Source organism: Indicator indicator, chromosome 7 (assembly GCF_027791375.1).
Source record: "Indicator indicator isolate 239-I01 chromosome 7, UM_Iind_1.1, whole genome shotgun sequence".
Taxonomy (NCBI): Eukaryota; Metazoa; Chordata; class Aves; order Piciformes; family Indicatoridae; genus Indicator; species Indicator indicator.
In genome coordinates, this window is record NC_072016.1 from 25,931,623 (window position 1) to 25,949,358 (window position 17,736).

Here is a 17,736-nt window from a genome sequence, read left to right on the forward strand (position 1 = left end):
AAACACTTAGCTGAACATTGAGATTACCACTCAACTCCTTCAAGATGACTTCTAAAGCATCCATATCGGTCTTCCAGCATAGTAAACAGGTATTTTTCCAATGTTAGTAAGAGTTAAAAATATAAAAAAAAAAATCTCCACAAAATCTGCATTTCTAGGGATGCTGTACAGCAGAAGAAACATTAATTTGAAAGCAAAAATTGATGGTTACCCACCAACTGCCCACATTCTGGTGGTTTTATTTCAGCCTTCAGCTTAAAAATAGTTGATTTAAGCATAAATCCAAACTCTTTGGAAAAAGGGGCAGTGAGTGCAGTATTGCATATCTTTCAACTCCCCAGCAAGCTGAGCCAATGATAGACAGCAAATAAGTAGCAAGCTTTACACTTGCTTTATCTGGCACATAACCTGCAAGTTCTACTCCACGTGAAGTCTCAGACAAAATATCTGGTCTTGAGAGTTTACGTTAATGTCATGTAAAGGAGTATGAAACAGCCTTCACTGCTCACGTGTTATGTTAAACATAAACATTTCAGGAATTACACCAGCGTAGATCTCTGTGTTAAAGCTTCACTAATAATGGCTCATTTAAGCAGCACTTCATTTAAATTTGGGATCAGTTCAGCAAGCCTCTCTGCAGGGCTAAAGTTCAGGTTCCCTGAGCCCCTGCACTTGGGATGAACAGCTGTGATACTGTCAGAAATGCAACATTGACAGCAGAGCAGAGCTGACTTAACCACACATATTTGTGCAGATGTGAGCAGATGAAAGACCTCAGAGCTCCAGGGAACTAATCCACTACACTACTACAAAACTGGTATATATCATGGCTGTTCATGTTAGGAAACAAAGTCCTAAGTAAGCAGCCTCCCTGCCCCTCGGCTTTCCACTTTCCTTTCTTCAGTGCGTCATCAGGACACCCACACAGTAAAAGCCAGAGTAGGAGAAGTTTGGGAAATGAGTAGCTAATATTGGTCCTTCCTTTACTATAGTTAGAGAGTTTGGAGATTATGGCACGCACTGACCATACCCTTGAGGACAGCATCTATAGAGTTCATACCTAACAAACAGATTTGCTCCCAGCTGGGAAAAGGGCACATACTTTAACAGGCAAGGCACAGCAAGAAGAGGGAAAGCAACAGTGTGTATTTACCTGCCACTTGTGCAGCACTTTCAGCTTGTTGCGTGGCTTCCTCAACAAGCTTCTTCCCAATCCCAAGCATGGTTGTGTTCAGTCCTCTCTTCCCACAGAGGATGGGTGAGTGAATTCCTAAATTTGGTTCTGTTACAATGTTCGGCAAAGCGCAGCTTTTTATAGACAAAGCATGGCTCCTCCCAGTAGTTAGAGGGCAAATGCAGGGAGAAGCCATGAGCCCTTGTCAGGTCATTAATACATATGGCATAAAAGGGTGAAGAGACATTAGTGTTTATTATGCTTTCCTCCCCAGAGAGAGGGTGTGGATTAATCAGCAGAAGTTTTCCATAGTCCAGGAATGAAAGCTTTGTTTTTCCATATTGAGGAGTTGGTAAACAGCACGCATGCCACAGCTGTCGGGACCAAAGGCTCCCGAGCCAGTGCCACGGGGGAGATGGAGGCATGCACAGCCCCTTGTGAACTGGGCAGGAAAACATTGTGTCGCAAAACACCCAGCTGGAGAATTGCTTAAATCAACTTCGGCGTTTCCAAACCTTACATAGAAAAGTATCCAGTTTCAGATTGTGCTTGCCCACGTTTTTTTTTCTCCCCAGTGAGACTTAAAATTCATGGTTATAAAAAGAAATGGGAGGAGCTAACCCTGCATTTTAAAGTATCTGATGAAATCTTTATTGTGTTAGACAAAGCTAGTAACTTCATCATGTGTCATAATTAATATTTTAACCACTTGTTTCCAATGTCTGTCTCAGGAGACTGAAGAGAGAAGTTTTGTGTCCTTCCCCTCTGTCCCCACAGCAAACAGTTGCAGGACCCAGAACAGCTTCCAGGGCCTTGGGTATCAGGCAAGAGCGAGTGGGGTACAGCTCTGCAGCCTCTGCCTGCCTGTACTAGGAGCCAGGCAGCACCAAGTTGCAGCACCAGGCTCACACCACCTGCCTCAAGCAACAAAAAGCTGAGCTGCCACCTCGTTTCCTGAGCTGGTGGGGTGGGACCACATGTGCCATGGTGGGAGGCAGGCTGCCAAACATTCCATTCCCACACCATACAGGCTTCTCACAGGACACCTATATGCCATCCAGGAGCAGCTCTCACCCAAACAACCAGGCTTATTTTTCCCCTGGGATCACATGCTTTCTAGCAGAAACACTTTTGCATCCCTTCACATGGTGGAGAAGAGTTTGATTAAATAAATGTTCCTGACAGGAGGGGAAGTGTAATTTATGTCAGAACAAAGGGTTTATTCATCAAACTGATCTTATACCTCCAACTGCCACCACAGCAGGCCCTAGGAATGCCTCTTGATTCCAGGCGTGCCACTTCATGAACAACAGTTCCTCTACAATGTCCCTTTCAGCATTACGGCAAAAGTTCTATTTTCTTTTCAACCATCAAAGTTTCTTACTGACCACAAAGTCCTACTTTATGTCAATTAAATATGATGTGGAGGGTTTTGTGGGAGTGGGGAGGGGCTTCTCTGCATTCATTTTATCTTCTGATAGCAGGGAAAGGATTGCTCACCATATAGGGAATAAAATTGTACCAGAACATGCTCACCAAAAAAACCAAAACAAAACAAAACAAAACAAAACCAAACAACCACCAAGAAAAAAAAAAAACCAAACTCAAAAAAACCCAAAACCCCCCCACACACAAAAAAACCCACAAACAGAAATAAAAGTAACAGTTTTGATTTTAAGTTAAAGTCTTCCTTGACATCAAGCCAAGGGGCGTTGACGAAGTGCAGAACCAAACCAAAACATTTCAGATAACTCAGAGCAGCACATGGACATTCATTGCACAGCAGTTGAGTGGTAAAATGTACCCATTGTTCCCTGTAACATCCGCAATTACCCATGGCTGGCCTTGCTCACAGGAAACAGCAATTTCCTAGTCCTGGTCTACTCCTGCTCCAGTTACTGACAGGGAGAGATACGTGAAGACAGCAAGACTCAAGAATCAGCAACAGGCTTAGAATTTGGAGAGGTGACTCTTTACACTGTCCCAACATACTAGCAATGCCTCTTCTCACCCTGTCTTAATCACAAAATAAAGAATAGTTCCTTCTTTCCTGCACTCCAGTACTGCAGATACAACCCTTTTTTTTGAAAAGCCCACATCATCACTAGCCCAGGAGCTGCTTCCACGAGAGCAGATTGGTACAGGACCAGCATTGATGCCTTGACTCCCAATGAACATGAGTTAAGAAATAAAATTACAGAAAGTTCTAATTACATTACACCGACGCACTGCAGGTATACTTCAAGTTGTGACACTGAAGAGAGTACGTGCCATTGCAATGCTCCCCACAAACAGGTGAAGGTGATGTTTGCCTCACGGGAATAAAAACATACAGCACCAAAACACACCACAGTTTTCAGTTATTAAAAGGACCCTTTTAAAATTGCTACATATAGGCTAAAACCACAAAAGACCATACATCCATCATTGCATTACATGCACTGTTGCAGCACCAGCAATCTCAGTGGCTGCATTCCCTCAATTCACCTAAGCACAGGCAGTGCAGGTGCCTAGCATTGCCTTGGTCCAAAATACCAGCTGTCCCTCTGTGCCATTGCCATTACTCATCCTCTCCTTGACACCCTTGGCCACCCCAGTGTGCCAACACAGTCTAATGAGCTTTGCTTGTTAGTGCAAGTTAGGGGCTGACAAGAGCAGGCTCTCAGCTCCTGCCACCTCCCACAAGGCTCATCTTACAGCCTAAAGCCCAGGTCTGCCACTCAGAACAAGTAATGCCAGGACAGCTTGCCAAGACCATGCCTTAAAGCTGCCAAGGTACAAGCACATAGACTCCCTAAGCTCAGCCATCAACCAGCACAGGCAAATACACCAAGCTTGAGAACAGAGAGACAACCCAGTGTGTTTTGCCATGGGGTCAGGCTGTGCACCACACTCACACCCAAGTCAGGCCAAACACTACCACCTGCCAGCACCCACCACTAGGAGCAACCTCAGTCCCTCATGCAGGGTTGCATCCCACCACCAGTTGCAGTACCAGCTGGGAAGCTAAAAACCACAGCACTGGGAGCAAAGCCACAGCAACCACATCACAGTAATCAGATTACCAACATGGTGTGCCACTAACATCCCTCAAAACACACAGCCGCCTATGTATGCCCCATTCCTACCTGTCCACCATATCTGCAGTCAGGACCTTTCTTCAAGGCCCCTCATGCAGCCAATTTATAGCCTCCCCAGCCCCTTCTTGGCCACAATGGTCAGCCCTGGCCCAGGTTCAGCCAATTATGGGGAAAGGCTGCTCTGCCCAAGCCCTTCCTGCAGCTAGGGCCCTTATTTGCCAAACCTTGAGTGTTTCAAGTGAAGAGTCAATCTATGCTGTCCTGTGGGGAGCAAGTTGTGGCTAACCCACTGTTGTCATGGGCTCTGGGAGCAGATGGTGCTGGCAGCTCCAGAAAGGAGCTAGGCAACTTCATGGACAATAGATCTGTTAATAACTGGAATCTCCAAGGAGCAGCCAGTATACACCCTGCAATGTTGTTAGCTAGGCAGTTGTGATTGCTTGGGAGTATGAGGGAAACCATGCAGAGTGTGGCCTGGCTTGCTGAGGCTCCACAAGTCACCTGTCCTATTGCTGCTGGTGGTACTGCTCTTCAGGAAGAAGAGAGACTGAGGAGGGTTTTCAGATCATGGTGAAATGGCATATCATAGGCAAAGCATGTAGCCTTCACAGCAGCCTCACCCTCAGTGTGTACCTGTGTTACACAGAGAACGCCATCAAGCCCAACAACAGCTTAACCATCTCTAGGTTTTCTGTCCTTACATTTAGGAAAGCAAGTTTCTGTTCACAGACCTGCTCCCCCATCTCACTGTGAGCAGTTTAGTCAGGGTATCCTTGAAACAGTGAGCAATTCCTACGCTCAGACTCCGTGAGCCCCAGCACCACCTTGTCTGTGGCTCCCTCCTGGCACCCACCAGCCTCCCATAGCAGCCATCTGTGTCCTGCTTGTGTCCTGTCTATGTCCCATCCATGTCCTGCCACTCAGGCTGGCTGTGCAGCTGTACAGCCTGCTGCAGCAGCCCCCAGCTCTGCCAGCCCTACGGGGCCAGGCCTGGAGCACCAAATTGGGCTGACAGGGTCCAGGTCAGGGACATAAGCTGTGCCACAGTGGGACAGGACAACCTAAATGACTGCAAAAAGGGCATTTGGGAAAAGAAGTAAAAAGCCAGGGGGTTAGTCCTAAAGGACAAAGGAGAGGATATGTCATAAATGCTGCCTAAGTTAGAGCCATGAAATGAAAGGGCAGCTGAAGCAGTGAGGTGTGGGAACAGGACGGGAGGAAGCTGTGGCAGGGGGAGCAGAGGCCGGTGGGCCCTGCAGGGGCTGCCTGTGGCAAGGCAGCAGTAAGAAGGGATTTCTGTACCAGGGCTCAGTTAAAGTTTACCACAGCATGCCTCTGCACAACAGCAGTCAGCCTGCTGTGCTCAACAGTTGTGCTCTCTGCTGTCCAGCTTTTACAGTCTCTCCTGGCTTCTAGAATTCACAGTGAGGGCTAGGAAAAGGGTGCTTGCAGATGTCTGGGCTAGGTCTGGGAGCTGTAAAGGAAATGAAAAACACCAGAGATGCTACTAAATAGAAAGAAAGAGCTATGAATGAGAAGAGTTTCTTTGCTTGAAATTCCTGACAATTTCCTATCTGAAAACAAAAGAGAAACTGAACAGGCATCACTTGTTTGTGTGTGTGTGCCTTGGTACCAGCAGTGGCTGAGGGGCTGCCACAAAGCAGGAGCAGCATCTATTAAGGCAAGGTTTATGAGGGAAGGGAAAATGGCTCAGAAATATGTCCTTTGGGGCTGTTGGCCCTGGTGGCACAGGGTATGAGAAACCCAGCCTGCAGCTGGGCCACCACCCCTGCTGGGGCTGGAAACTGCATAGGACACCAGGGTCTGAGAGAGGCAGTGGGGTTTTACCAGAAAATCACCTTTGCCTTTTGCCACATGATAGGAGATTGCAGCTGCAAAGATAGGTTTCAGAAAGCTTGGGTCCTCAATAACATTCACCTGAGCCAAAGAGTCATGTTTTCTTAAGAAAAGGGAGGAGCTGAAGGTGGGGTTTCAAGCAGCTTAGTAAAATCTGTGCCCCTGTCCTGCTGAGCTGTGAAGGGAAGATGAGGCAGCTCCTTGCCTCCCAGCCATCCCAGCTTAGATGGTCTCTGCAGTGTTGCAGTGGGGCACAGGGCAGATGGTGATTTTGCTGGGCAGCCCATCTTGCCCAGACTAGCACATGAATCCCTTTTGCTCAGCGTTTCTTGTCTCAGGCAGCTGCAGGCACACCCAGAAGCAAATTTTAGGAACTTTGAGAACTCAGGTATTGGATAACTTTCACATGTCTAGGCCTGATGGTACATGAGCTGGTAGGAGCTTTAAGGATGCCTGTTTTGCTTTTACACAACATATGGAGCCTCAAGGTGGGATGGGCAGGCACAGCCCTGGGTTGGGACATGACTCCTTGTGTGATGCACAAGGGAGAGAGAGTCCTAAATACTTCAAGGCCAAAGAGTACTGTGACTAAGGCAGTGACCTTTTGTGTGGAGGAAAGCATTGAAGTTTAGACCTAGAAACACTTGCCAGCAAAATGACTCAAACTCACTGGTGTCTATGGCACAGCACCCACCCTTGGGACAAAAGACCTGTGAAATACTCTGATCAGGCTCCTGGGATCAGTTCTAAAGCAGCAAGGTATCCCTGCACTGCAGACCAGGACTCAGGAGCTGCCTCTGGGTGATCCTTGGCTGGAGAAGGGCACTTCTCTTGACTCAGTGGATGACCTCCAGTTGTCCCTCCTGGGAGGTAACCCAGTCCCTACCCTGCCAGTGCCGCCAACACTGAGACAGGACAGCAGGCAGTGACAATCAGTGTCGTCACACTGAAAATTTCACCTGTAATTGGAATAAGGACCATAAACCCCACACACCAGCATTCAGGGTTGCATTCTCCATGCACAAAGCAGCAGAAATAACATCAGACATGTAGAAAGATAACAGGTTTTGCTGGCAAAAACCCCACAACTGTTCTTGTTTTTTTCCCCCTGCCATATGAACTGTGAACTAAGAAGTATTTTTCAGGGAAAAAAAGGTATGATGGAAAGTGGCATACAGTCCACTCTCACCCACAAACAAAGCACTGGTGTCTGAAATGCCAAGCCTAAAAAGCTCATTCTCTGAAGATTTCACCATTAGGGAGGTAACCATGGAAAGCACTAAATAATTAAGTACTGTTGACGGTTGCCCAGTAACTCAGAGTGCAATAGTCTAATGCTTTTTCTGTGAGCTTGTACCTGGGTAAATATTTAGGCTTTTAAAACTTCAAATAACAGTGGACATTGCATAGGGACACTGTGCAAAGCCCTGGACTATGTTTACTCACAGATGGTCTATTACTTATAGAGCCTTCTAAAGGCCTTTCAGTCCAGGCAGTCCTCATGCAAACTGTAGAAAAGGGTGGTCCTTGAGTTCGGCATTGAGTCAGTCTCACCTTGGACTGCATTTGCACAGATTGGCTTCCAAGAAACCCCAGTCAACCACAGCTCTTGCTCAACAGGTGTGAGACAGTGGTGTCTCAAACTGGCTTGGACTGCCCTGTTTCATTACAGCCAGATGCTTTCGGTTGTGCCTTGGCTTTCTTTTGTGGGGCCCAGATTTTACTGAAATAAGGCTACTAAGATTCCAAACCAGGAAGGAAAAAAAACAAAAAAGGAAATATTGCCTAGCAATAAGAAACACCCAGAGGCCAAGTAAGAGCACTTACTGTGAAGAAGTGGGTATTAGTGCCTTCTGTTGACAGAGGCAGCACTAAGTGGGCACCCTGTCTGGCTGCAGCAGCCTCCCATTGCCCAGTGAGCAGCAATCTGAAGTAAACATTTCCATCTCCTGGCAGGAAGATTGCCCACTTGCCTCTCTTGCGCTGGCTCCATTGCGGAGAGCCACTCACCACCACTGTGAGCAGCTGGCCACCATGCAATGCGTCCAGGGCTGCCTCCAAGCCCCCTGCAGAAAGCACAGCTCAGGCCTGATTAAGGAGGTGAGCTGAGCACCCCACGGTGCTGTCTCTCACATCAGGGCTACCAGCCAGTTTTAGCAGTAGTGCTGCATGCGTGCTGTAGGACAATGTCCAATTTTGTCCCCAGGAGATTCAGTGGGAGAGGTGTTGTGGATAACAAGAGATCTAGAGTGGTAATGGATATGTGAACTCCCTCTCACTTGCAGAGACCATAGGGCTCTTCTACATTGCCAGGCTGTCGGTTCTTATATATCTGTCTACCAATTTGCAAAATCTTTGACTACTCAGCTCCCTTACCTGGCTCGCTGACTTCACTGGGCTTTGAATCAAAGAGCAACAGAGGTTTGCAAGACATGGTGTGAACCTTCCCTGAAAGTGTAATAAAATAATGAGAGCACATAACCAAATGATATATTTCTGGGTGGTGGAAATCTTACAATAACTTCTATTTATCTTAATCCAAAAATAGAGCAGGTAGGAACAAATGAAGAACTGACAAGAAATATAAACTCATTTTAACTTTTGATTACAGGAAGGAAACATCTAGTGTCCTGGAGTATGAACATTTTATCTGGTTTTGTAAATACACTTAGAAAATATGGCAATAATCATTGTGCTGTTGTAAGAGTACGGCAATAGCATTGCTGAAGCCTTAAAAGCCATTTTGAAGATTGTTCACAGATGTTACAAGATGAGCTAAAAGTTTTATTTTTTCTACTATGAAAGATGAGGGGTGCCCTTTGCCTTAAAGGTTTGTATTTGGAGAGAGATAAATTACCCAGATCTCAGACAACTTTACAAAGCCTTGCAGACCAATGAGAGATTTCTACATGCAGTACTGTTTGTTTAAATTAACATCATTTCTTAAATCCACACTTTTTCCCAAAGCCAGATATTGCTTCAGCAGCTTGTCCAGTTGCTTTTTCTACCCCATCTTGTGCTGCCTTGGAAGTCTTGTCAATAACTGTAAGAGAAAAGATAAGCAAAAAGCTTGAAAACTGCAGTATGGTTAAATGTTTATGATGGAAGGGGAAAGTCTGAAAATTATTCATTATAGAAATGCAGAAATAGATCTTAAAAAAAAAAAGAATTCTCCACAGGTAATTATAATTATGTTTGGCACGATATCTGTAGGATGGGCTGCAAAATAAGATATTGGAAGTTTTGGGTGCTGAGCTGAATGACAGGACAAGGATGGAACAGATCAGTATTGGGCTAATTGTAGCTTGACTGATGGAGGAGGTTGCTTTGGGCTAACAAGTACAGTGAATGCTAAAAAGTTTGGGAAAGAAAGCCTGATCAAGTGATAGGAAATGTGAAGGATGCTTTCTCCTTTATTCCCTTCTCTTTTGTGTGCGTGAGGGATTGCCAGAGGGCTCTGCTCGCTTGTGAGCTGTGGGCACGGGGTCACTCCTTTGCAGGGCCCAGTGTCAGCTGGGATGGGAAGCCCTACAGCAGGTTTTCACCAGGAGGGAGGAGACCCTCACAAAAGGGCACAGCCTCTCTCTTTTCTCAGAAACCTTACCTGTATTTTGGCGATATTGCTGCCTCCACACCTAACATCAACAAGAGCCCAAGTCCTGCCTTCTCATCACATCACAGAGATGCAGAGGGTATTTGCTCTAAGGAGATATTGCCAATGCACTTTGGCTGTCATTAAACATTTTAGACCCTGAAGCTGCTAATTTTTCCCTCATTCTTAGAAAATTATTAAAAGTGAGTATTTAGCTAAGTTTTCATTTTAATTTGTTCCCATTTCCCAGAAATGACACTTCCCTGATGGCACCATTCCAGCTGATGCCTCAGAAGGCACTGGGGGCCAGCATGGGACTGGGCCTGGATGGAACCTGGCCCTCTGCTCTGGGGAAGCAAGATGTATTACAGAGTTACTTAATCCTCATGAAAGATTTGTTTTGTCTGTACTGTTCCCACAAGTTTTCTATAGAGAAACCAAAATCTGTCATGCGGGGGACTTGGTGGCCAGGGGGGACTCATCTATTGTGGCATATCTGCCAGTAAACATATGAAGTTATGAAGGAACAGACCCTGAAATCCTGTCCCCTGAGATTTGTAGGGCAAAAACCTGTCAGGGAAACCAAGGGCTTTCAGGCTGAGAATGCCCATGTGGGATTGAGCACTGCTGGCTGCTGACTCATGTTGATCTGCTTCATCACTTCATGATTTGAATGACATCGCTCCTACCTTTCTGGCTTGCATCTGTAATCTGGTTGACTGCATCCTGAGTAGCCTTTCCCAATGTGTTTGCTGTAATTAAGGACAAAAAAAAAGTAAATTGCAGATGGTCTTATTTATGCTTACAGGAATTCCCAAAGCCAACAGGCTTTTCTGCATGTCCACAGAAGGTTGTGCCCCTTGCACGAGATGGTAGGGAGCATGCTGAGGCTGTGTGCTTTTCTCACAGGCACCCTGGGAACGATGTGTGTTGGCAGAGCAGCTTGCTATGAGTTTAGAGTTCACCTAGCACCTACAGTCATCTGAGCAAATTGATGACAGATAAGATAAAACAAAAACGAGATAAACAAGCAGTGAATTTGGATGACATTCACCTGAAAGCTGCTTATTTTACACAATTCCTGCTTTAATTGATTTTTCTATCTTGTTCTCACTGGAGAAGTTTGGCCACCTAGCAAACAGGCCATTTGGAAGTGGTGCCTTTTCCAAAATGGAAGCAAATGCATTAAACAGAGCAGGACAGAAAAAGGGAGATTTTACAAAGAAGATGTAAATGGAAGAATACAAAGCATGAAAAAGTGAGATGCCATGCAATAGTGAGAGGCCAATAGTTTATGAAACAGTGGTAGTTCTCCAGTCAGTTTTTCTAGAATAAGTGACCCCTCAGAGGCATAATCATATTCAGGATACAGCAAAAGGACAATTTTGTCTTTCAAAAGGCACATGACCATGTCTCTGGATCTACTACACATCTGTTCCTGGGTGTATGGAGACTTACTGTAACTCTGAAGAAATACAGGAGGTTGCTCACATAGTTCAGCTATATAACAAAGTGCTTAGAGGACCAGAAACCAGGACTGATATAAATTATAGCCTGCTAGGAATGAGGTACACACAAACACTGTAACGAGGGTGGTATAAAATACTAATATATTGCATATGTATTGACATTCTCCATTTAAATCTTTTATACCTTACGTTGAAAAATTGCTTTCCAGTGCAAGGTGCTAATAGAGTGCTTGGCTCTACAACACAGGAAGAGCTGTGATAGAAATGTGTGCACAGATTTATTTTTTTAAGCCCTGTAAATTCTGGTGATTACTGCTGGAGAAGACTACAACAGAAACATATTACTTACTACAAACAGCCTGTTGCTATCAAAACACTTATTACTAGGAGGCTTTGACAGTCAGTCCAGTGCCAGACATTAATCAAACCTTAGCTCCAACTTCTTAAAAAGAGAGAGGCTTGAAAACCTCTGCAGAACATGAGAAAAGACCATCCTGAGCAATGTAAATAGTAGATAAAAAAGGTTATTAGTACCCAACCAGACTTCACTCCTCTAAAAACACTAGGTTTAAAGATCTGTTTGGGGTTGGACAATGCTCAGCTGCCACTGAGGGAGCTTTAGGTGGGTCAAGGTGATTGCCCATGCCTGGGAGCTGTGGGCAGATTGGGATCTTCTTCAGGCAATGGCCCAAACTTAGTCTCAAGGAACAGAAAGAAAAGGGGAAGGCTTTCCCTGCTGATGAAGCACCAATGAAGCTAGCAATGTAACTTCAGATTCTGGTTTCTGTAAGAAAAAGCAGTAGCTATATCCCCTTCAGCAATACACAAGGGCATTTAGTCTTTCTTACCAGCATCTTTTGCTGCACCTTCAGCCTGGTCCTTCAGTCCCTGGAAGTTTTTACCTGACATTGTGGGTTCTGACACCTGTTGATGCTCCTCTACTTCAACAAAATTAAGTGCTTGGGAATGTATAGCACACCATGTGAGGGGTGTCCTGACATGTCCTGGTTTTATACATGTGCTGGAAGACTTGCTGATGCTTTTGGGGGTGATTGGCATGATGGGTGGAGTTTGAATGTGAGGAATGAGAGATGAAAATACTGAATGAGAAAAGCCGTTTGTTTACCCTCCCCAATGAGAGGGTGTGCCTGGGTAGAGATTTCTGCTTCATTGTACTGTGTTTATAATTTTGGGAGTTTTAAATCAAAACCACACACAAAAAACCTGTTCCACCACCACAGAGAAAATCACTGACCTGAGCTTTGTAAAGAGTGCTGGAAAACTACTGAAGAAGTAGTGCCTGGGCACGGCCAGCTTTCAACCTTCCTGGGCTGGCTTCTTTCTCCTTTTCACCCTCTAAGCTGAACCTACTGAGAAAAGAAAACAGACCAAAGTTCATTCATTTTTTAGAAGCTTTCATCACAATCCCCTTTTGTTGTCAGGTGGGATACTGTTAGATAACCATAGTTGTAGTTTACATGCATTTTTATAAGAAAATTCAAATCTGGTCATCTTTCCAGTTCTGTTCATTTTTGTATTGCAAAAGCCCTGCACCACTGAAAGCCTTGTCTGGGTTAGGCAGGGTCAGTTCTCAGAGCAAGCGAAAAAAAGAAGTCAAGTCAGCAAAACCACCTTTTCCTAGTGTGGCTTTGTATTACAGGTTTTGTTAGTACAGAGTTTTAAAAATAATTTCCTTACCTAGTATTGCTACATCAACAAGTGTCTAGCTTTAACCTTGAGCATTTCACGGGTTTCCACTAGACTTTAGAATTTAGGGCATCTGCAACCAATCCCCAGTACAAAGAAACTTTGTACAAATAAACTCTTGGCAGAGTTGGGGGCCAAAGGGTTCACTGTTTTTGTGGGGTTTGGATCCTCTTTGCCATTTTTCAGTGCACAAAGCACCTCAGTTGAAATGTTCACACTCATACACATACTCATCTTCCTGAGAAAAACTTTTTAGCTGAGAAATGGGCACAAGAACAAGGTGCCACAGATAAACTGGGGTGGGAAGAGACAGTGTTCATAAGTTTAGGACTTCATTAGTACCCAAGTGAGGAAGAGAAGCAGAAAACAAGGGTAAATGAATTCCTCTGCCTCTTCTATTCAGCCTGTCATTTCAGAGAGCTCTTTTCAATTTCTGCACCACTTGTTAATCTTTCAAACAGAAATTCCCCTTCCCCCTTGACAGGTTAATTAGCATTTTAATTATATATTCACATCAGGTATCTTTTTCAGTTCCTTGAGTGTTTTTTTTTTGTTTGTTTGTTTTGTTTTGTTTCCCCTGGAATTATTTTCTTATTTGGATATGCAAAAACTCAGATAAAAGGCACTCAATATTTTGGACCACTAACATTTTTTAGACAGAAACAATTAACTTAGACCTGTTTATCTTTCTTGTCCAAATGTGAAAACCTAGCAACAACAAAACCATAATAAACTGGCAAATTTCAGCTGCTCTCAGCTCCCTCAGCCAGACTTTTGCTGCCTTGATTAACTTTGTGCAGTGTTCATGAAAGCAAGGCAAAGGCTCTCCAGCATCTGCCAAGCAGTTTGTCATGGCTTGAGAGGGAACATACCCATTCAGCAGCAACTACCTCCCACCTCTTTTCTACTGATGGATTTTCATCTTGAGAACCTCGCTGATGCTGGCTGAGGTAGTCTGCCTGAAAGTGGGAACAGGAATTTGAGAGAACATTTAAAAGTGATACACACTCACACCAAGCATTAAACATGTGCTCCATTGTAGCAATGTTTTAAAGACTCCTTAGGACTTCAGGTAAATACCATTGTCTAATTCTGCTCTGAGAGCTGCACTGATTACTTCAGCTACAGCTATACTTCCAAGTGGAAATTTTTGTTTGTCCCTTTGGACTTAATATGGGTGTCTGATCTGTGTCACTACTTGCTTTACCTCCTGCTCAAAACATTAAGTAACATGAGTCCATGAGTAAACCTACACCACAGTCAGTCTAACAGTGTGACTCCTAATCTAATGTAATGTATCTTCTTACCATTAATGTCATTACTCTGATTCCAGGAAAAAGAAAGGAAAAAAAAAGAGAAAAAAAGTGAGGTTCACTTGTCCAGAAAACTGACACAGCATGAGCATTATAATGCAGTCCAGAGTATAGGGAAAAGGGACCTTTACTTTGGTATAGTATTTATTTATCCTGTGTGGTGGGACAGGGAGGTCTGTGCCTCAGGTGGCTCATAGAGCTATAAAACCACACCGTAAAACTGATGGAATGTATCACATCCTCTATATTAATTTTGTGACTTAGCAATCCTATTTAAAGCTAACACAAAGCAGTTTGAACTGATGTTGGATATCAGTTTGAGTGTTTGGAAATAAAAAGGATGATTGACCTGAGCCAAAGCGAGAAATTTCATTTCATTTGCCCTGAAATTTGCAGCCATTTATCTTGGAGTTTTCATTTTGCTCTGTTAGGAATATTGAGACCAGTAATGTAGATTGGATCCACCTCTGATTTAAAAAAAAAAAGTAGTATTTCTCTAAAGAATTTAACCTTCTCTTGGCCTCTGAAGGGAATGATATCACAAGAGAAACTGCCAAAAGCTTTTCCTGAGGTGGACTATTTAAGGAATAGTAAAACTAAAATAGTAATTTATTTCTAATTATAGATCAGTGAAATAAGTGAAGTAACCATATGGCTTTAAATACATTCCTGTCATGGTCCAAGCTATTTGATTTACATTTCACTGCATATATCTTCTAATACCAGGTGTAAATGTGTGCATAGGTGTTGCTAGTGGGCTTCCCTGCGCCTCTTACAAGTGTCACGGGAAGAGTTTGAGCTCATGATAAGCCAGAAGGCTGAGTACCAACCACCTGGGCATTGGCCAGGTGACTTTCCTGTGACTTTAGCTGGAGTTTGATGTGCTTGTGGCTGCCCTGGGACACTTCTGACTACATTTTCAAAAACATCAACTTTCAAATGTGGAATCTGAAATGCTGTGTCTTTGGATTGGTAGGATTTAAGCTATCCTGAAAATCTGAGTGAATAAATTGTTCCTCTTCATTAATCCCAGTCTTTGCTTTGACTCTGGTATGCTTTTTGATAGTCTGTCACTCTTGTCAAAGAAGGTCTCACCATCACAAGATGGACCTGGCTGGCAAGTATTGTGGGACTGCTCATTTTGCCGTTGGCAGTTCTCAAACATGTTGTCTCATGACAAGAAGAGATAGGGGTGGGGCAGGATGTTATAAAGTATTTTGAAAACTAAATGCTAAAACACTTCAGCCTGTGTGCTACTTGTCTCCTGACAAGTAATGACCCAAAGCTCCAGCCTGTAAGTACATCTCCAATTTGTTCCCCCATGCATTACCTCTTTCCTAGTGGGTTTCCTGATCTTCGATGGTAACATTCTGTGTGGCCTAAGGTCGACCCAAACCACCTAGAGGTGCAAAGTTAGTTTGAACTTTTGTTCTATTCAACTCTCAATCTGCTGAGACTGCAGACAGAAATCCTAGTTAATGCCAGCCAGGGTAGGTACCACGGTGTGCAGGCAGAGCCACGTGCTGAGATGCACAGGAAATTTCAGGCTATTCCAAGATCTACTCTACCTGGTAATGGTGGGGCATGCTGCCGCCATAGCTTGGTCAGAACAAAGATGTGAAAAATATCACAACCCCCAGCAGCACTTTCTGCTCACCTCCAGTGAGTAACATGATTCTGCTTTGCCTGAGTCCTTGGGGTATTCGTCCACACCCTGCTCCTTCTCAGTCTGCTGCCTTTGACAAGTGTAAGTCAGTTCTGTCTGGAGAGAAAAAAACCCACCAAAACTGATTCCTTAATTGCTAGGGGGGCTTCATGAGCCACAGTTCACTCCGGAGCTAGTTTACAACCCTAAACTTGCAGTCCAAATAGTTGTGAGTTAAAACTACGGCAATGCAGGGAAATTAAAAAATGTTCTGGTTTCCTTGCCCACCTCTTCTATGGTATTTTTGAGCACTCTCTCCTTTATCAGTAAAAGAAAGCCTTCTGTTTTTATTACCTAATGAAGACGAGAGGTAATTGATCAGAGATAGAGCTCATATTTTACGCAGGAAAATGGGCAAATGGGGTTAATTAGATGAGATCAGAATAAGGCCATCCTCTGGTCTTTGAATTTTCAGGCAACGTGTAGGTGAAGTGTCCAGTTTCTGCCACCTTCTGGAGCACTGAAGACTAAAACCATGCTTAAACACTGGGACTTTTGTGGCTTAAGTGAGGACTTCAGGAGGGCTGTGGATCTATTTGTAGATGCACTGAGCAGAAGGAGCACTGTGGATCTGCCCTTCTGGTGCACAGCTGTGCTACCCTCCCCTCCTGTCCATCAGAGGGGCTAAGTCCATCAGAGAGGAAACATGACGAAGCAGAGCTACTGGGCTTGCTTCTTTCCCACACAGGAATCCACACAAAAAAGCAGTGCCAAAGCTTGGCAGAAACTTTGCACTGCTTACAGAGCTATGCAGAGCTGTGCAGGCAGGGGTTTTGTCTGATGTTCAGAAAACCATTTTAACCTGAGTTTTTTTCTGATAAGAGAGCAGTATGGACTGTCTTCAGGTGGTGTTTACAATGCACCTATGAGATGAAATAAGTTATGTTTCAATATAGAAAAAAAGTGTTAAAGTGAGGAGAATGTGTGGATACCTATGTTCTACAGAGAACAGTATTTTGAAAACAGCTCTTCAGTCTCCTCTCAGGTACTCTTTCAGTTCAGTTTTAGGACATGCACTATGCTGACATGAAAATAGGACTTTCAGATGAAGTGGCATTTTAGGAAGTGTATTATTACCTAATTTGCATTTAAGTTACTGTAATGCATGTTGATACATTCCACAGAGCACCACTGCTTTCTTTTCTGCAACCCAACAAATATCTTTGAGAAATCAGGCCCTGGCTGCTCTTTAGCCCTTGGCTAAAATGTAATTGTGGGAGGAGCTCTCAAAGGCTATGAACTGTATCAGAACAAATCACTCAATAAAGCTTAACTGCCATTTTATATGGTAAGTAAATTTTGCTTTTACAAGGTGGGGAAAAAATGTTTTTCAGCATTTTTTGGTCACTCCTGTGGTAACTTGGCAGAGACTGTTCCTGGCTCGTTGGATCACCACAGAGTTCTGAGCACAAACACCCAGAGTCAGGGACAGCCCATGGCCCTGCCATGCCAGGCACAGTGGGATTAAATTAACGTCTTGTGTGAGAGTGATAACACACACCATAACTCACAGAACAAGATGTGTAAAAGAAACTCTTGCTTGCCCAGACCATGGCCTGTCAAAACTAAAAAATAAATCTGTTAGTGTTTGCCTCCGTCAGCTTTTACCTGGGGCAGGAGAATTCCTGGCATTTCTCTTGCAAAAGCATCTTCTGCCACAGGATGTTTCCTGATGCATGTGCCCCTTCCTTTTATTTTTCAGTTCCCTTCCATCACCTTTTGTTGCATCAGTCTGAATACTCATTAGGAGTCTAGGCTACCATGCAGTGAACCACATAGAGACACAACAACGTTTCACTGACCAATTAATACATAACCTTTTGTCTCTTTTACGAGAGA